Source organism: Sus scrofa, chromosome 7, assembly GCF_000003025.6.
Source record: "Sus scrofa isolate TJ Tabasco breed Duroc chromosome 7, Sscrofa11.1, whole genome shotgun sequence".
Lineage (NCBI taxonomy): Eukaryota > Metazoa > Chordata > Mammalia > Artiodactyla > Suidae > Sus > Sus scrofa.
This window is the reverse complement of record NC_010449.5, coordinates 84,246,553-84,266,227: the sequence shown is the minus strand read 5'-3', so window position 1 is coordinate 84,266,227 and position 19,675 is coordinate 84,246,553.

Here is a 19,675-nt window from a genome sequence, read left to right as displayed (position 1 = left end):
AGGAATGAACAAACCTACTATTTGGCAATCTTATGTTTGGGACAGCCTAGTGGGAAGGCTCCCCTCACTTACTCTGGTAGGCATACAACTAATGGTGTCATTGGCAGTACCTCATTCATTCTTTCATTTATTCATTCATTCAAGTATTTTTTTCTTTTTTAAAAATTATTATTATTTTTTAATACTTATTTCCCCAATACAATCTTTTTTTCTACTGTACAGCGTGGTGACATTCAAGTATTTTTGTTAACATGCCGGACAGGATTCGTGAGTGATGTCAAGGCCATAATCCTCAGCAATAATGACAAACAAAAGCAGTGATTGAGGAGACTAGAAGTCAGAGACTGGAGAAGATGTAAGAGCTGACAGAGGGAAGGTGTCAGCCACCCAAGAGCCAAGGGATTGCGCTACCTATGATGATCACGTGGAGCTCAGAGCCCAGCGTGGTCTTATGTCTGCAATTGTTCCATATGTTGACTGTCTTTTTGGTTGGGAAGACCTGGGCTGTCGTCCTGGTTGATTACTGGAAAAGGATTCAGGTTGGTGGAATTAGAGAGCTTTGGGAAATTGGAACAGACTGGGAAGAAAGAACATGAATGACAGGGCATGGCATCTCAAAGCCAATCAGTCACATACACAGAGAAAATAAAAACTGAACCACACAAGGCACTGTGGAAAAGATAGACCCCTCACATTCTAATCTTCATTCACATTTGATGACTCTGCACATTCACCAAAAATGACAGCTAGTTTAATAACTGTTTTAGTTGTAAAAAAAAAATTAACATTTTATGGGACAAGCGAATCCTGAATCAGACCATAGCACCATCAAGATAACTTGAGCAAAGCAAGTATTGACAAATTCAGAATGGTCATAACAATGTCTTTATCAGATCTGCTTAGTGTGTAGAATGTCTATGAAATGCTCTTTTTAAAAAAAAATTAAAAAGCTGAATTCCTTTGGCAGGAAAGTAATTGTGAAGTTTTTAAGTCAATGAAATGGCTCTCTTTGCATTGAAATGTAAAGCTCCCATTTCCTCTCTTTAAATGTTTAAAGGATTTTTTGTCAGTTTCAGCATGAAGAAACATTAAAATTCATCTCAGCCAAAACCCATAGTGGATAAAAAAAAAAGATGTTAAATATCAGCAAATGGATCTGATAATCTGCAGAGTATTTCTGCTGTCAAAGAAGGACTGTGGGATAAAAAACACATGTTCTGAATTTGACATCCACTGGCATCTTGTAAATAGCCTACACGAATCTATACCTTAAAACTGCCAACACCAGCAAAATTGTGCCCAAGTTTCTAGTAAGTTAAGCAAGCAAAGCAGAGAGAGAAAATGTGGTTAGATTGCATATAAAAACCCAAGGACCCCGAAAACTGACCTCAAACTCATTTTACCAAAAGATCTGCACTTTCGCAGAATTGTCCATTTATTTATAAATCAAAGAGCATTTTTTTGTATGTTTGTTTGAGTAAATAAGAATATAGAGAATAAACATGTTAGGAGGAGAAAGGCAGAATGATGGGGTAAGTGGAGAAAATTTTCCTTGTGAATTAAAAAAATGTGCTGAATAATACAAAGTAGATGTTTCTCATTATTAAAAGCTTCTGCCTCAAGAGAAGATCTAAGTGATCTTTTGTCCTGGATTTCTACCTGCCTAAATAAGAAAAAACAAAAAAAATTATTGTTTGTTCCCAGATTCAAATCTTAAAAAGGTGAGTTTCCCTGAAGTTGAGAAGTACTTACTCCTTAGTCTGTGCAAATCACTAAGGAAAAGTTCTCCTCCTCCAGAGACTGAGAAAAGGGCCTGCTGAGCAAAGCTCTTAGCATTGCTTTGAAACACAGGTTTGGCTGCTTGCTGCTCAAAAGCCAATGACTGGAGAGGCAAGTGACAGTAGAAAGGAAAGATGCTTTAAGTAGAGGAGCTGTAGATCTGAGAAGGTGGACTCAAGTCCAGAGACAAATTCCAAAGATTCTGCTCAGCCATGACAGTTTTTTCAAGGGAAAAGGAGGGGTGGTGGGGATCTCTGAGAATCACAGAGGCAGGAGGTTGGGTTCTGGATCATTCTCCAGTACTTGCAAATTGGTTAACTCTCTTCAGAAGTTATCTTGCCCCACATAATCTTCCTGCAGGCTGTTGGGGGTAGAGAGCTAGTCATTCCTTTTTTTTGAGGGGGGCCCCACCCACGGCATATGAAAGTCCCAAGGCTTAGGGTTGACTCAGAGCTGCAGCTGTCAGCATACATCACAGCCCACAGCAACCCAGATCCAAGCTGTGTCTGCAGCCTACACCACAGCCCACCACAGGTCAACACCGGATCCTTAACCCACTGAGCGAGGCCAGGGCTAGAACCTGCATCCTCATGGATACTAGTTAGGTTTGTTACCACTGCACCACCATGGGAATTCCCGAGTTAGTCATTCTTTAATTACTTAATTCTTCATTCTTATTTCTTTTTATCTAGGGAAAGAATCAACAGGTTAATTAGGTTTTCTCAAGGTTATAGGGGGACAGAGAGGGACAAAGAGGAAAGGGGCAAAAAGCTGCTTTAATCATCATAGATCTTATGGGTCCCCTCCAAAAAAACCCTCAACTCTAAAGTTTTACAAAGATTGTTTCGTCAACCATTTGTAAGTAATATTCAGTTCTGTCCCTAAATTTTTAATCAAGGGAATTGGCAATTAGAGCTTCTTATTAGCATATTATGTGCTGGCATTATCTGCAATGAATTGTTATTCTGGCCAAAAGCAAAAAAAAGGAAAAAATTTTTTTCATTTCTTGCTCTCTGAAATTTTATTAGGGTAAATGGGCACCTTGATATATGAAAAATGACAATGGTGTTTATTGAAAATACATTGTATGACAGAGGATTAGTACATATTATTTTATGCAATTCTTATGACAAGTCTGCAATTTAGGAATTAGAGAGGAAGAAGGAGGTCTGCAAAATTTCCAGATCTCACATAGCCAGGGATGTGAATGAAAAGCTGGATTTTGAACCCTGATTTGCAGAATGCTAAAACCCAGGTTTTTTCACCACGCCTTGATGCCTTTTTGACAAATAGCTTAGTCACCCATAATGTATGGATGACAAAGTTTCTGGAAATTTCAGCTTAGACACATCTGCACCTCTGACCCTTCTCTGATCCTTCCACACTCTGATAAAAACACATTTAGACATATTCCACTGCCACTCCCAGTAAACACAAATAAACATGCATTATCGAAAAATAACATGATAATAAAGTCATTTTGCAACTTGCATTTTCTGTTAATGCTTATAGATCCCAGTTTTTTCAATGGCTGTTTATTATGACATGGTTCCATAATTTATTAAATATTCCTCTATCAATAAACATTGAGGTGATTTTCCATTTCTTTTCCTATCACAATTCTGCAATAAATACAAACATTTATTTTTTTTTGTGGGTTTTTCACAAATATTTCTCATCTCTAGCATTCAGAATTCTGGACACATGAATCTGCATATCTTAAAATCTGAAAGACATTGCTAAATGGCCTTTTAAAAAGTCAAAATGACTTTTAGTCCTACTAATCATGTTGAGGACAGCCTATTTCCCAGTCCACTGGCCAATCCTGGTATTAGTAAACTTTTTACCAATGTCATAGGAAAAAACTATAGTGATGTTTTCCCTGAATTTCTGATTTTTTTATGTTTAATGCTGATTCATGGATCTTTTTGTGTGTGTGCATTGTCTGTTCACATCTCTTACTTTTTTTTTTTTTATTTTCCTCTTTAGGGTTGTACCTGTGGCACAGAGGATTTCCCCCACCAGGGGTCAAATCGGAGCTGCAGCTGCAGGCCTATGCCTCAGCCATGGCAACACCAGATCAGAGCTGCATCTGTGACTTACACTACAGCTTGCCACAATGTCAGATCCTTAACCCACCAAGTGAGGCCAGGGATCGAACCCACACCCTTGTGGACACCATATCAGGTTCTTAACCTGCTGAGCCACAGTGGGAACTTCACTCTTTTTTTCTTATTGATTTTAGTAATCAATGATATGATATGGGTACTAATGTTAATCAGTTTATTTGTCTTTACATTCTGTTTCAATGCCTTTTGCTGCATAACTAGACCAAAAAATATGTAATCAAATTATAGGTGGTGCTCTTCTAAGCACTTGACCTATGTGATGTGTTTTATTATTTCCTATGGTGTGTAAATGAGGAAACTGAAGGACATAGAGGCCCAGTCAGCAAGTTGCCAGGACTAGAACTCAGGAGTGTAACCCAGGGCCACTAGAGCATATGGCTTTTTCTGTTGATTTTTCTCTCCTTCACGACTTCTGACTTAAAAGATGTATTTCAGAATAGGTTAGTAGAATTATTAAGCTCACCTGTGCAGAATGAAAGCAAAGGCTTTGGAATACTTATCTCATTTCCCACAAAAGGTTAGGACTAACAGTTGCAGAGTGTGCTGCTTTTGGCTCTAGCTCTTGTATGGCCTTCCTATGGAAATGGCTGAAGAAGGAAAGCAGGCATGGAAGAGTGAGTCAGAGGATGTTTTGAGAGCATAAACTTGCAATTAGCAATATACTCAGGATCCACGTAGATAAACACACCCTCCCACACAGTTACACGTTCTCCTGTGAAAAGTTGGCAAGGGTGAATGCATTCAGGTGGAAGCTCAGAGCAAACAGAAACCTCTTCTGTCGTGGAAGATCTGATGAGGCTGCTCTAAGTTGAGATGGGACTTGGCTGTTGTGCTACAGCCTATAGAGTTGACAGATGTCTAAAAGCATCTTTGCCTGCCCTGGGAGCACAAGCTCAAGAACCCCATAATGAGCTCCTTGGCTTGTAACCTGGTGGTTCCTTGAACACCTGTCTATCCTCAGCCTCTTCCCCTGATCTCTGAGGCCAATGACCTTTCTGTTTGGGTGGCAGCCTCCTGCATCTCCCCATCTTTGTCCTTTTCATTCAAGGTTCCTCCTATCTCTTCCAGCTGTTCCTAGTTGTGACAATGTCCTTAAGCCTAGCTCAGGGGGTCCTGCCAGTTTGGGCTCCCAAGCTGTGCCTGGGTGACACTCCTACCTCACTTGCACAGGACACTGACTCCTTCCTACCTTCCGAGTTCCTCTTTGGAGTTACCCCTGAGGATTGCAGGCCTGTGCCCCTATCCTCCTAATTATACACCAGTCTCTGCTCAGTAGCAAACGGTGGCTTTCTTTCTCCAGTGACACTTGGGGTGCCCAGTATTTCTTGATTGTGTGTGATTTCATCAAAACATACCTATCTGCTATATCTAATCAGCTAATCTACACAAATATCATAATTAGAGACAATGGTTTAATGTTGTTCCGTCCTCCAAACAGAAACAGACACAGAGTCCACAGGACCGTTCATCAGATCAATGCCTGAATCCCACAAAAGGACAACCAATAATGAGAATTCAGCTCCGAGGGCAGGTGGGCTTTTCAATGTTCATTAAGTTACACTGGATAGGTGAGCCCCCGCTTCTGACTCTGCATGTGGCTAGGTCTAACCTGATATTTATGTAAGTCAGAAATTTTTTTAAAAAATCCCCCTTTCATTTCATAAATGAGAACTGCCCTTCTTTTTTGTGTTCTGCCTGTCTACGCCAGAAAAATGTCCATAACTCACTGCTCTGCATAGCTTGTTACACAACTCCTCAACACGAAATCTGATATGTGAAAATTGGTTCTTTTTAAATTTTTATTTGTATTTTTTTGGCAGGCTTTGAGAAAGGCCTGTTTCCTGGCACTCAGAGTAGCCAGTCTTGGCGTGAACAGCCCCTGACAATTTCCAGCATATGGTAAGAGAAGATGCTTCTGCCCACCCATCAGGTAAGTGCCATCTTTCTGACGGTAGCAGTGATAGATGCCATGCTTGGAGAGCAGTGACTGCTGGGAAATGTGCCAAGCAGCCAACTGGCCCAGGCTGGTGAGCAGGTCAGAACGTACCAGGCCCCTGGGTGAGGCAGCCCTGCCTGTTCCCAACCACACTGAGGCCATACGCTGGAGAAATGTATGCAGACAAGTGGTGGATCTGGCTGCAGAGCTGAATATTAGTATTTGTTTTGCTAATGTAGTCATAGTATTTTCAACAAGATTGGTAGCATTTCTTGTTAAATATACCTGCAGAGGGAGAACACTGAATTAGCTTTCAGGCAAGAATCCCGTGAGTCAGCCCTCTCACGTATGAAGTGGACTTAGCCATCTCGGAGACGTGGGACCTAACATCAAAGTTTTTGCTACCTAACTTATCAAAGTACTGACTGTCAATGCCAGTCATGTGGGCATTTTCAGTCTTCTGGAAACTGCTTTGTTTTGTTTCATCAGAATAAAATATATGTGATACATATATTAATCTATATGATATATATATGTATCATATATATACATATACACGCACATACACACTCAATGTAGCAAAGTAAAATGATTCCCAAAGTACAAAGAACATAAATATTATTCAAATACCACTACCTAGAGATAATCATAGCTAATGTTTTGAAAAATAGTCTTACAGAAATCTCTCTGTTCCCATATACAATATTTTGAGTGAGTTCATGCTATGCATGCTCATAACTAGCATTTTCACTCAATAATACATCACGAAAATTATTTTTTAAATGTGGCATCAGAGACCATTGCATATGTGCACAAATATTTACTTAAGCAGTCCCCTAGGGAGAGCATTTAGGTTGTTTCCAATTTTCTAATATTATAGCAATGCTTCTGGGAATGCCTTTTTGTGCTTATGCAGTTATTACTTGAGAATAAATTCCTAGAAACTGGATTGTTGAGTCAATGGTAGGAATTTTGTGCCCTTTGATAGATTTCACTAAACTTTCCAAAATAAATATTAATTTATGTATTCTTAACAACATTGGGCTTTATAAAATGTTGTAATAGTTATGAGTTAATTTGTATTTGCAATCTGGGGAAAGATAGCAGCTGGTAACTTTTAGGTGAGTGGAATAAAGTGCCTATCTAGGAGACAGATTCTTTTGGAGGATATTGGTGGAGCCAATGATAAGAAGCTGGCAGAAATCTCTCCTGAGAGTTTCAGCAAATAAAAATATGAAGTCTTCAGGATCAGCAAACTTAGCCAGGGCTAATACAACTCATCATCCTGCTCTTTTGTCTTGTTTGGGGCTCACTCTCCCATCTGATATTCTTCTCTGTCTTCAAACCGCCCATTCTTGCCCTTCCTTCCTCCATCATTTCAGTAGATGACTTCTCTTAAAACTTTACCAAGACATAACATAAGCCATCTGGAAGGAAATTTTCTTTGCCAACAGATTTACACATACAAATAGTGGGAAGTTTATATGTTTTACATTTTTTTTTCTTCTTTTATTGCATTGACTAGGGCATCTATAGCAATAGTGAGTTGTAGAAGTCAGAATGCATAGATGTTAACAAGAATGGTTTTAATATTCCACTTAGGTGTAATGCTCGCTGGAGGTTTTTTGTGGATACCTTGGATCAGTGGTTCTCAGCAGGGAAAATGTTGCCACCTCTTGCCCTGGACTGGAGACACTTGCTAAAAGGTCTGTAAAGGACTGCTACCAGAATCTAGGGGGTACAGGGCAATAACTCTGCTAAATATCCTATAAGGCACAGTAAGACCCTCTAGAACAATTATCTGGTTCCAAGTATAAGTAATACTAAGGTTGGGGAAACCTACCCCAGCCTACAGTATAGTTCAGTGTTTAGTGAAGGGAACATGGGAGACAGATAGCTGGAATTTGCATTCTGGCTCTGCCTCTTACAAATAGTGGGATTTGATCAAATGAGGTTAGGATTTCAATGAAACCTGACGTGTGTACATGACCCATCATTGACCTTTTGGAAATCACACCACATACTAATGGTAATATAATTAGGAAAGAGCTTATAAGTAATCATTAAAGTGGAGCTATTTGTTGTCTGTCTGGCTGCACTTTGGGAAACACTTTGGAATGGATTGTTCCACAGGCAAAAAATAAAAGTCATGAAGAAAGAATTTGAGTCAGGCAAGAAATAGGTAAATCGAACCTGAGAGGAGAACTTCTAGGTGCTTATCTGTATCTCCTGCACTCTTTTCTCCTCTTGATTTTAAACAAATCCAATGTAGATAATTCATCCTATGGTTCTATATTCTTATGCCCTGCTTCTATCTATTAGCAAATCTGCCTGGATGGTACGCTGAAATGACAAAATAAGAAACTTGTTCTTTTGCTGGCCAAGTTGAGCTGGCTTGGGATGAGAGCAACTGCACCAGCTCCCTTCTCTCCTTACATGTAATATAACCCAAGTGGGTTAGACTGATTCCTCCTGGAAGAGGAGGAAAGAAGCATGCTTTCAACATCTTCCATTTTGCTTCATTCATTCTCCTTTGTCTTGTATCATTTCAGCTGTGCTCTGGAAGACGTCTGTAGCTTTTCTTCCCACCGAAAATTGTCCTTCAGCTATGTCCAGTCTATTTGTCCCATCCATTAAACTTCTCATCAGTTAAGTTTAATTATTTTGACCATGATATTTTTCCTTTTCATAGGTATAATATTAATATATACTTATAAATCATATGCAGTTACATATAATTAAAAACTTAAAATACATATCCTATTCTTTTTTAAAGTATATGATATTGTCTATTATCTCCTTAAAGATTTTACGTCATCTTTTAATCTGTATCCAAGTAGAGAAGGTCTGAATGTGTGTGTGTTGTGTTGCATGTATACATCCTGCACTCCGAGCTCTGCTTCCTCGATCATTTCAATAGCCTTCTGTTCTGATCCCCTATTCTGTCTTTTGTCAACCTCCAACCTCCAAAGAGGCAGCCGGGGTGATTTTTTTAAACGTCAATTGGATGTCACAATTCTATATCAAACACATCAGTGGTTTCCTGGTGCACACAGGACAAAACCCTGCTCTCCCCCTGATTAAAACCTCAACTCACCGGCCTTTGCATGACTCTGGACACTCCAGCCACCATGACATTTCTTGGTTTTCAGATCCGTTGAGCTCTTTTTTGACTTCAAAGATTTTAATATTCTCATCACTTCCTCTCCCTTTCGTAGCCTGGCTACTTCCTATGTCCTCCTCATGTCTAAGGTTTAAGTGTCCCTTCTCCTGAGGAAACATCCTTGAATCTTCGCTTTAGGTCATTCTTTCATTATTATATGAGTAACACCCTCTATTTTTCCTGCTTACAATTTACCATGAGTGGAGAAAATTCTATGGGGTGAACGATTATGTTGAATGTCCATCTTGCCTTTGTAGACAGCTCATTTAGAGTGGGATTGTTCCAGCCGGGAGCTCTGCTTCATCTTGAGTACCTAGCTTAGGCCTGACCCCTCAAATGTTATGAGGATGTCTGTGATAAAGGCAGGAAAAAACAAATGGTCACATTGACGGTTCCAGCCCAGGGTATGGTTGTGAGGTTCATTCAATATCCCTGGAAATGCATTCCTGGCTCCTTTCCTCTATGGATCTTGCAGAGTGGCATTTTTGTATTGTGTAGAGGTATGCCTGATGCATTTGGCTACTAAACCCAACCAAATAAATGAGGAAGAGCTCCTCTGTGCTCTTTGCCATCTTTAGCGGAGGGACCACTTCCGGAAACCCCATTACGACAACACACCACACTGCAGGTTTTGTCTGCAGGAGGCAGCATGCTTGGGGAACTGGAAGGTAAGCTGTCCCCAGGTACCAGCACTTACTGCTGCCTTGGGAACTGCAGGCAGCAGGAGAAAGGAGTCTGTTCAAGAAGGCCCCCTCCAGGCTTGGCTTGTCTGCAGATCACATCAGCAGAGGCACCAATTAGTGCTCATTAGAAAGGTGTTTGGGGTTTTTAATTTATTTTGTTTTCCTGATGTGGATAGCAGGTCTGGAAAGCATGGACTGAAAAAGCAATGTGTTCCAGGAAAGGACACAGGGCTGGAGAGACAGCTGCTTTCCAGACACCACAGAGTGAGGCTACCGTGGGTCTTAATGAGGACTGGTCCTTGCAGACCTTCTCCACAAAGGAAGGGGCTGTGAGCTGCCGTTGTGCTTGCAAGTCCTGGTGCACCATGGCTGTGCAAATCATCCTGCCATGGATCATCATCACTTCGTAGGAACAGACCCCAGGTTTCCCCACAGCCCTTGGTAAGAAAGAATTGACGATCCGTTGTAAAGCTGGGATGGCTACAAATTGTTAAATTACTTATCCTTTATGGATATTGTAGGATGGAAGGGGCTGAGTGAGTTTCCTCAACTCGGTCCTGCCTGCCTTATGGGTCTTGTGGGAAAGCAGGTGAGAAGCACTGTTCTGGAACAGCGAGCAATTGCACTTTCTTTAATGCATGTATGCTCCCCTGCTTCTTCCATCTACAGTCGTTTGCAGGGTAAGTTTTACTTTTTCTTGTATAATTTCTATTTTGTCTGAAATAACACTAAGAAGATACGGATTGAAAATGGAAGATATCCAAGAGCCCAGGGTTTGGAGTCAGAGGATGTGTTCCAGGGCCAGTCATTCAATTCCTTGCTGGGGGACCTTGGGCTAAACATTAACCACGGTGAGCCTCCAGCTTCCCTAATAGTGGAACAGAGGTAATAATACCTGCCCTGCATGTTCCACACGGCTGTTGTGCTTTCTAGCAGGGTGCTCTAGAATGAATGTTGGAGTCCCCTTAAATTTCATATTTTGAATCCTAACCTCCAATGATATGGTATTAATAGGTAGAGTCTTTGAGGGGTGATTGTCATGAGGGTGGGGTCCTCATGAGTAGGATTAGTGCCCTTATGAAAGAGATTACAGAGCTCTCTCTTTCCCCATGTAAAGATACAGTGAAGCCCAGTGGTCTATGAACCAGGAAGCTCTCACCAAATACTGAATATGCTGGTGCCTTGATCTTGGCTATCCCAACATTCAGAACTATAAGAAATAAACATCTGTTGTTTATGAGATGCACAAGTGATGGTATTTTTGTTGTAGCAGCCCAAGCAGACTAAGATACAGGACAAGTAAAATCTCTCTGGAAATCTAAATAACTTTATAAGGCTTTGTAGAAGGATGATCAGTTATTTTACTACTGAAGGTTTTATTTACTGGTAGTTGGATGAAGTCAGCATTACCCTGATGCCACAACCAAAGCAGTACAAAAAATTAAAATACAAACCAATGTCCTTCCTGAATATAGGGCAGAGTTTCTTACTGAAACTTTAGCAAGTATACATACCCTTGAAAGATATAATACTGCAATTACATCAAAATGTAAATGAGGGCTACTTAGGACTACTGGTGGCATTCAGGGGAGCCTCATGCACTCAGAAGAGTCCCTAGGTGATCTGGGGCAAGGAGGAAAGAGAGGTATCAGCTACAGGAAAATAACCCCAGGAAGAAAATCTAGCTACAGAACATGGACTGGCTAGGTGAGCAGTTTTCCTCTGAAAGTTCTTGATGTTAATTATGTAAACACTCCATTTGGAACCATCATGTACATTTAAATTATTACATTTCTTCATCTATTTCTTTACTCACTTGCCAGTGAGTGGTACTAACTTGCAGTATTGTGGTAGGTGATCTGGGAGATTTAGAAACACATAAACCAAACTTCTGACTTCAAAGAGTTTGCTATCTGATAGGGAAGAGAAGATAACTTGGAAAATTAAGTGTAATCCACCAGGGTAGGGAGGTAGAAAGGAACAATCTTTACATTGTGGATTTCAGAGGGTGGAGCTTCCAAACTCTACCTTGGCCATAGATCTCGTTTTGGTAAGGATGGATGGTTAAGGGGTTTCCGGGTAGAGGGTAGAGCATGAGTAAGAGCTTAGTGATCTGGCCTTCAACTGGACATTCACCCTGTTGGCTCAACAAGTCTTACCTCTTCCGAGGACCTTCTCCTTCTCCAAGAACAACCTGGACTGCATCCAAAGGAAGGAAGGGCAGATCCTCCCGCCTATCAGAGAGCAAGACTGGCCCCTGCTTCTCTCTTTTCATCAGTGAAGGGTAACTTAAATCCAGGTGTTTTCACTTCAGAGACTCCACTAGCCACCATACGCTCAGCACTTGGAAGGTAACAAATTTGCCATGTCACAATTGATAATCAACTCTAGTAAAAGAATGTCCAAATCAATTGAGCTTTAGCAAGGGCAAACTGGCTGGACGCAGACGGGCTCCCAGCTAGAGCTGGCTGGGCTTGATAAATTTGCCCTTATTATGGCTATTGATGTTTAAATTTCTTCAGGGATGTTGTTACATGGGTGCCTGGTGGTGACAGAGGTACGGTGACCTCCTTCGATCCTTAATCTACACCTGTTAGTTGGCTCCCTGGTTGCCTCTGAGTAGACTCAGGCTTAAAGGTTAACAAAAGAAAAACAGGCCAAGTTTACGCCACAGCAGCAGTGGATCAATGCAAGTAAATAACCTTCTCTGTCTTATTTCCCCAAGCATTATTGATCCAAGTTCTTTGTTCTTTGTCATGTTTCTGTCTTCTTTTCCCAGGGGATACTCAACAATCAGCTTGTATTGGACATGTTAACTGGCACATTATGACAGCTACCATTTTGTCACTCAGTGTGACTATAGATATATAATTTTACTTTGGTGTTTTCTAGCTGTAGACTGGTAAGTGAATCCCTGCCGTAAACTTCCTTTGCTCCAATTTCTTTTCTTTTACTTCTGTAGCAAGCAGGTGGACTCTTTGAACTTCTACCACATTAACAGGTTTATTTGCTGATTTTTAATATCCATCAAAATGGATAGTAATCTGACAATTAAAAAATAAAGTCACTATTCACTGAAGCTTGGGGCATATTACGGGTGAGTTGTACATGCTGATATCTGGTCTGATCCCTCAGGGCTTGATGTTTCTTTAAAAATTGGGTCCTGTTATTTCCTTAGTAGTTTTGAAAGGTTATTTGTCCTCTTTCCTATGTTATCTCTGTGGAACACTAAGGATGCTACAGTGATACCTCTGGCCATCCTGAACTCCATCATCTCTTCAGGAGGGTTCTGCTGGTGCCCGAACAAGGTTTGTGCTCAAAGTGATCTGTTAATTTGGACATGTCTTTTTTTTTGCCAATTTCATTAGTATCTATTTATAGGTATATGATGTATGTATATCGATTGCAAAATAGAATTTTCCATATAATTAAAAACAAAGTTCTACAGTAGCAGGAACACTCTCTTCCAAAACTCATGTGTCTTTAAGGCACATTTGTCTAGTTGAAAAGAAGAATTTCTTCTTTGATTTACAGAATAAGTAAGGTATGGCAGTCATTGTTGTACCCCTTTCTGTGGATATTTTGAGTTGAGATGTATGGTTTAATTCTGAAAGAACATAGGAGTACTATTTTCATTTTTGGCATCCTGGGAGGTAGGTAAGACCACTATTTTAAGCTAAAAATTAATTTAAATTAACAAAAAATGGTGTCTGAACTTGTTGCATTCATCATATTAAAGAAAAAAATAAAAGCAAATACTAGTTATTTTGTAAAGGAAAAGTAGTCTGTTAAGAACTAGATAGTGCCAATATTCTCTCCATGGACAGCCTTTTAAAAATTAAGCCAGTATTGATAATCTAATGTGTTGAAACAGATCGAGATTATATACAAAGTCTTTTGGGTCAATAGCATAAATTCTCCTTTCTTAAATTATTTGCCCAAACAAACTTCACTCACCCAGGGGTGCATGTAAATAGTTTTTTTTCTCTCTTTCATTTGTCAATCATTAAAATGTCCTATGTATAATAATTAATACCATTGTAAACTCCCTTGTCCCCCAGTTCCCAATTTAGTATTCTTTTTAATCCACTGAAGACTTACCTTTCAAGTGATGTGTTGATGCAATATGAAAGCTTATTTCTATCATTTCTGCACATGCAGAAATCACTGCAGGCATTGCTGGAGAATGTGAAATTGGTTATGATTCATGTTTAGAGCTTTTCATCCTTGGCCTGCTTTGCAAACACTAATTAATGAATCCTCATATGACAGTCACACCAGAGGAGTTGTTAACATTCTCTTCAACAGATAAGAACCTTGGCTTTTGGCCACTTACTTAACCTACCTAACTATTTATTTCAGAGACTTTGAGCAGAACAGGTAATGGCTCCAGGACTACATGCTCTTGCTTCTATGTGTGGGATACTGGGCTGCTCTCTGAAATGGCAAACGTATTTTCTCCTTGGATAGTCAAATCTTAGAGCTTTCCCTCTTACCTTTTTTGTCTTAAGTTGTGTCATCTCTATGCTTCATGTAACCATGGCACTAAAATACCATAAAAAAATTTATTTGCACGTGTTACTCAGGAGATTATCCCATTTATTACAGAGATAATTTTAGAATTAGCCTTTATTTTTATTTTTTATTTTTTATTTTTTCCCCCAACCACTGGCCCTCCCACAAAGGTCATTGAGGTTTAAGAAAACATAGTCAAACTTTGAACAGAAATAAAGATGGAATCAACTGAAAGTATTTCCACCTTTGAATTTCTGCCAAATAATCATTTCTTTTCTATTCCCCAAGCTGTTGTTGGAATTTAAAGACGACAAAAGGACTATTTTCAAAGCTTTAAAGTATTTGGTTTTATAGGAAGAGTCTGTTTGGGGATTGTTTATCCCCCTAAATGAGAATTTTGTCAGTTCATGCCATCCTATGAAAGAACCAAAAATTTTTTTTCAGAAATGGTGCTTAAATACATCTTTAGTGTAGAGAATGAAAACATAGTCATTACCATTTTTACAATTGCTACGAGGCTTCTATTTATTTGTTTTCTATCCCTCTCAAGGTATACCTTTCTTATAGGAGTTTCAGTGCTTTTGTTTTGTATTTTTTTTCTTCGCTATTTTAGGGCCCCACCAGGGGCACATGGAGGTTCCCAGGCTAGGGGTGGAATCAGAGCTGTAGCCACAGCAATGCCAGATCCAAGCCTCGTCTGCGACCTACATCACAGCTCACAGCAACGCCGGATCTTTAACCCATGGAGCAACGCCAGGGATCAAACCCGCATCCTCATGAGTCCTAGTCAGGTTTGTTAACCGCTGAGCCAGGAAGGGAACTCCAGGAGTTGCAGTGTGAAAACAAACCTTGTCAAGTGTTGGAATATTCCCAGTTTACCCCAGTCAAGAAACATCAATGAAAGCTTTGCTTGAGGATCATAGCAGTGTCAGAAATTACAGAACCACATGTATATATAACTTCACTCATTCAGAGAAACTGGAATATTTTTAATACACAAAATGTTTACTTTCCCCAAGATTTCTCAGTGTTTTTTTTTTTTTTTTAATGTACTTACATGTATTGCAGAGGAGTGGCATGTTGAATACATGTTTTCAATATATCTAACAAAGGTAGGCACCTCTGGAGTCTCTACCAGTTCTCCCAGGAAAGGTCAGGCTGAGGAATTCCACGAAGAAAAGATGTTCTGCTCTATGAAAGTAGAGCACACACAACTGCTTTAACTGTGCTATCATAGAATGAAGGTCTACAAACACCAGTGGCTTTGCTGAGTAGAGACATATAAACATGGCACCATAATTCATCTGCATGAGATGCGTATTAGATGATAATTATCATGAACAGTCTCACTGAGCATGACCTTATGATCAATATATATCATTTAGTACCCCTCTCTTCTGTACCACGAGCCTACTTTTTTTCTCTATCAAGCAATATCTCTAAAACAATTGTCAACTTCTTGACAACAAAGTTGTATCTTGATTGTATTTGCACCCCCAGCGTCTAGTAGCATCTGTATGTAGAAGGTATTTTCTAAAAGTCTGTATGATCACTGAAACCCACAGCCACCTGTATTAGATTATTATACTGCTTTACCACTTGTTAGCAGTTATCACTAGTAGTACCTGGAATCTTAGGAATTTATTAAGTCATTGAGCCACATTACAAAAGACCCATAATTAGACACATGAGGGTTTGGGGAAGCTCCAGGCATGGGTGAATCATGGCTTAGGGAAGATCTGTAAAGTCACTACTAAATTTTGACTCATTCCCTGAGAGATTTCAGATTCAACATGCCCAGGGCTGAAACCCAATTACAAATTTTGCTTCAAGTTGCAGTAGACCTTCTAGACCCTGGAATCTGAGCTCTGTGACAAATGGACAAGCTTCCTCAAGCCTGATACAAATAACAGCAGAAGGGGAAATAATTGCTTTTTGGGGATATATACCCTCCATTCTCTCTGAACCAATACCAAGGAATAATTGGATACAAGAACTTGTGGAAAGGCTATGTGATATAACTTAGTGATCCCCAACACTGGTGGATATTTACTGGTTGGATGATGTAGCACATACAACCTACACGCAAATCACATGGGAACCTTGTTAAAATATATATTCTAAGTCAGTAGATCTAACAAGTTTTCCGATGGTACAATTGTTGGAGGTCTAAGGAATACACATTGAATGGCAAAGCTATAGAATATATCTGTAGACATTGGAAACAGACCCAGGGTTCAATTCTAGCTGTGCTACTTACCAGAAATGGGTTTTGTACAAATTTAAAACACCTCAAGGTCTTGATTTTTTTAATTGTAAAATGGCAATAAGAATTCTTATCCCATGGATTTGGGTTTAGGATTAAATGAGATGTAGCATAGAGCAAGTATCCTAGCTTTATCCCACTCCATTCCCTTTTCTTAAGGGTGAAAAGTGTAATTCCCTTGTTTCTTTGAGGACTTAACAAGTATCTGATTTAGGAAAATTTTTATAACTTCTCTAAGCTGAAGTATTCATATCTTTAAAGTGAAGATCATGTTGTTTTATGAGTAACTGAGATCAAGCATGGAGAAGTCTCTAACCATGTCTAGAGCAAAATAGATACAACATAAGTATTATTCCTCTTCCCTCTGCATGCGCATAAACAAAAACCAGTACATATCTGGGCTCCCACTGCAATAACAGAATTGTTGGAAAACTTTCTCTCATTTTTCACGTAGAAAAATCAGGCCTCCTAAATGTGTGTGCATTATTTCAAAAGCAGGATTAGTTGGATCTTTTTACATTTCTCATCTATAGTCTTATAAAGGAACTGCCATGTAAGGAATACGTGGTTTTGCTCCATCGTATCTTGCATTTTGCTTTGTAACTGGGAAATGGATATACTCAAGTAAAATTAAAAGCATTTGTTATGCCCTAAGGCCCTATTCTTTGGTCTTGATGATGGTCATGTAGCTTAATTTAACTGCTGTTCAACTTCTTGAGACTTACGTAGCTAATATAACCACTCTGAAGAGGTTAGCTAATTTTGCTATAACGAATTACCTGAAAATTCCCATGGTTTAAAGAATAACAAGCTTTTGTTTCTTACTTTTGTGCTACATGCCTTTTTTAGGTCAGGAACGTAGGATGAAGGGACGCTGTTTATTGTAGTCATTTAGGGACCCTGGCTGCTGGAGCAGCCACCATCTCCACCAGTTGTCATCCCAACACTGGTGGATATTTTACTGGTTGGATGATGTAGCACACACAATTTCCTCTCACAACTCACTGGTCTGAACGAGACAGATGGCCCCACCCAATGAGCACAATGGACAAGAACGAGAATCTAACCATGGTCATCAAAGGGAAATGACTAGAAATACTTGGTACATAGTTCAAACGACCACCATACTTGCTTTATCAGACACAGATATTTATGCTTCCTCCTATTCCCTGAGCTGCCCCACCAGCCTGTGCATTGCGAGATGTTTGGCAGCATCTCTGAATTCTACCTACCAGACTCTAGTATCGCCTCCAGTTGTCACAACCAAAAATGTTTATAGACCCGGCCAAAAATTCCCTGAGAGACAAAATCAATCCTACTTGAGAAGCACTAATTATAAAGATTCTGTTAGCTTAAACTTTTTAAGGTTATTTACTTTTTAAGCTATGTAGAAGCTATTGTATTGATTTTCCATATTTTTTCCTTTTTTTGGGGGGGGGGCATACCCTTGGCAATATGGAAGTTCCCAGGCTATAGGTTGAATCACAGCTACAGCTTCAGGCCTACGCCACAGCTGCAGCAACACGGGATCAAGCTGAGTCTGCAACCTACGGCACAGCTCATGGCAAGGCCAGATCCCTAAACCACTGAGCGAAGCCGGGGATTGAACCCACATCTTCAGTACTAGTCGGATGGATAGTAGTCAGATTCGTTTGCACCGAGCCATGACGGGAACTCCCTGAATTTCCACATTGTTACATGAGATATTATTTATACAAATAAATAATCTAACAATTTCAATAACATATTTTCCCAAGTAGGCTAAGTACCATTAATGTACAAAACATGAAGGGATTCCCCTCTAAATTAGTGAAAGTGTTAAAAAGTTATATAGATGAGATAGAAAGATAAACAGGTGGATTGACGATAGGTAGATAGATACATAGATAGAGAGAAATAGATGGTGGATGGATAGAAAATTGCAATACGCCAAGAGAATTTCTAAATAGATGTTATGCCAAATATACTTTAAAAGCTAATAATATCTTTTCATCGCATAGCCACTATATTTGTGTACACATGAAAGCTGGTAAATTTTTAAAAATTATTTGTTCTATTTAATAATTTATATCATAGCTCTGAGGTCTTGTTAGGATTATTTTTTCCCTATTGGGAACTTTTTTCTTAGATAATGAAGAATAGTGTACCTTGTTCAAATTGTCATGAAATTTAAATTAAGGAGTCTAAATTAATGAGGTTTTTGCTATGCTTGAACATATGCCGAGGATTGTCTGCTATCAGTTCATCTCTAGATTCTAAACCAATAGCAATTATGCTTATATCTTTAGTGGTGTCAACCTGAATTAAAAATTGGCTGGCTTTATTAAGAATACCCCTAACAGACTTAATTAATTTAGAGATAACTATCAGGTAAAGTAGTTCACGGTAGCTTCTAAAATGGATAACTTAAAAACACCTTTTTACTTACTTTATTATAAATTCAAGCTTTTTAAAAGTAGAACATAATAATTGTACAACGTAAGTTAGATCCAGTGGGAGAAACTCATGTTAATTTCTTTGTTTAAATATATTGTTAATTCCTTCATCCCATAGTAATTGTTTCCTTACTATTAAATTTAATTACACTTATCAATTACATAATCTGTGTGTTCTACCTAGTTTTCTTCAATAGTCAGAGTGATGTTATGGGCTTCATTAAATTGATTCACTTCCTTGAGTCACTCTGCATGTACATGGTATCTAGTTAAAAATGGCTTCAAGATAAAAGTATATACCATGAATATGTAATAATGTACATGTGTGTAAATTGTAAAAATATGTAAGATGCCTGAGAGTCACTCAGGGACTCTCTCTTAGTGGTGGGATTCAAGAACTTTTTGAAAATTTTCCCTTTATATTTTTATGTTTGAATTATTTACAGTAATTTCTACTGTTTTTCACCAAAAATTTTTAAATGTGCTTCAAAATATGGTTTTGTGCTTGTTGAAACACTTTAAATAATGTGTCCCAAACTATTAATTTTCAATACATGTTTAATTTCTCAAAATATTCCTTCAGAACTGAAAAATGCTGTCCTATATCTTAAAATGCGATATCTGAGTATAATAATAAACATTAAAGTAATTTATTCTCACACTTTCAATTATATTTGAAATATTGCTGGTTAAAAACTTTTAGGACTTAAAGGGAAGAAAATGGAATGTTGTTACTTTCCAACATTTTAATTTTAATTTGCTGTCCCAG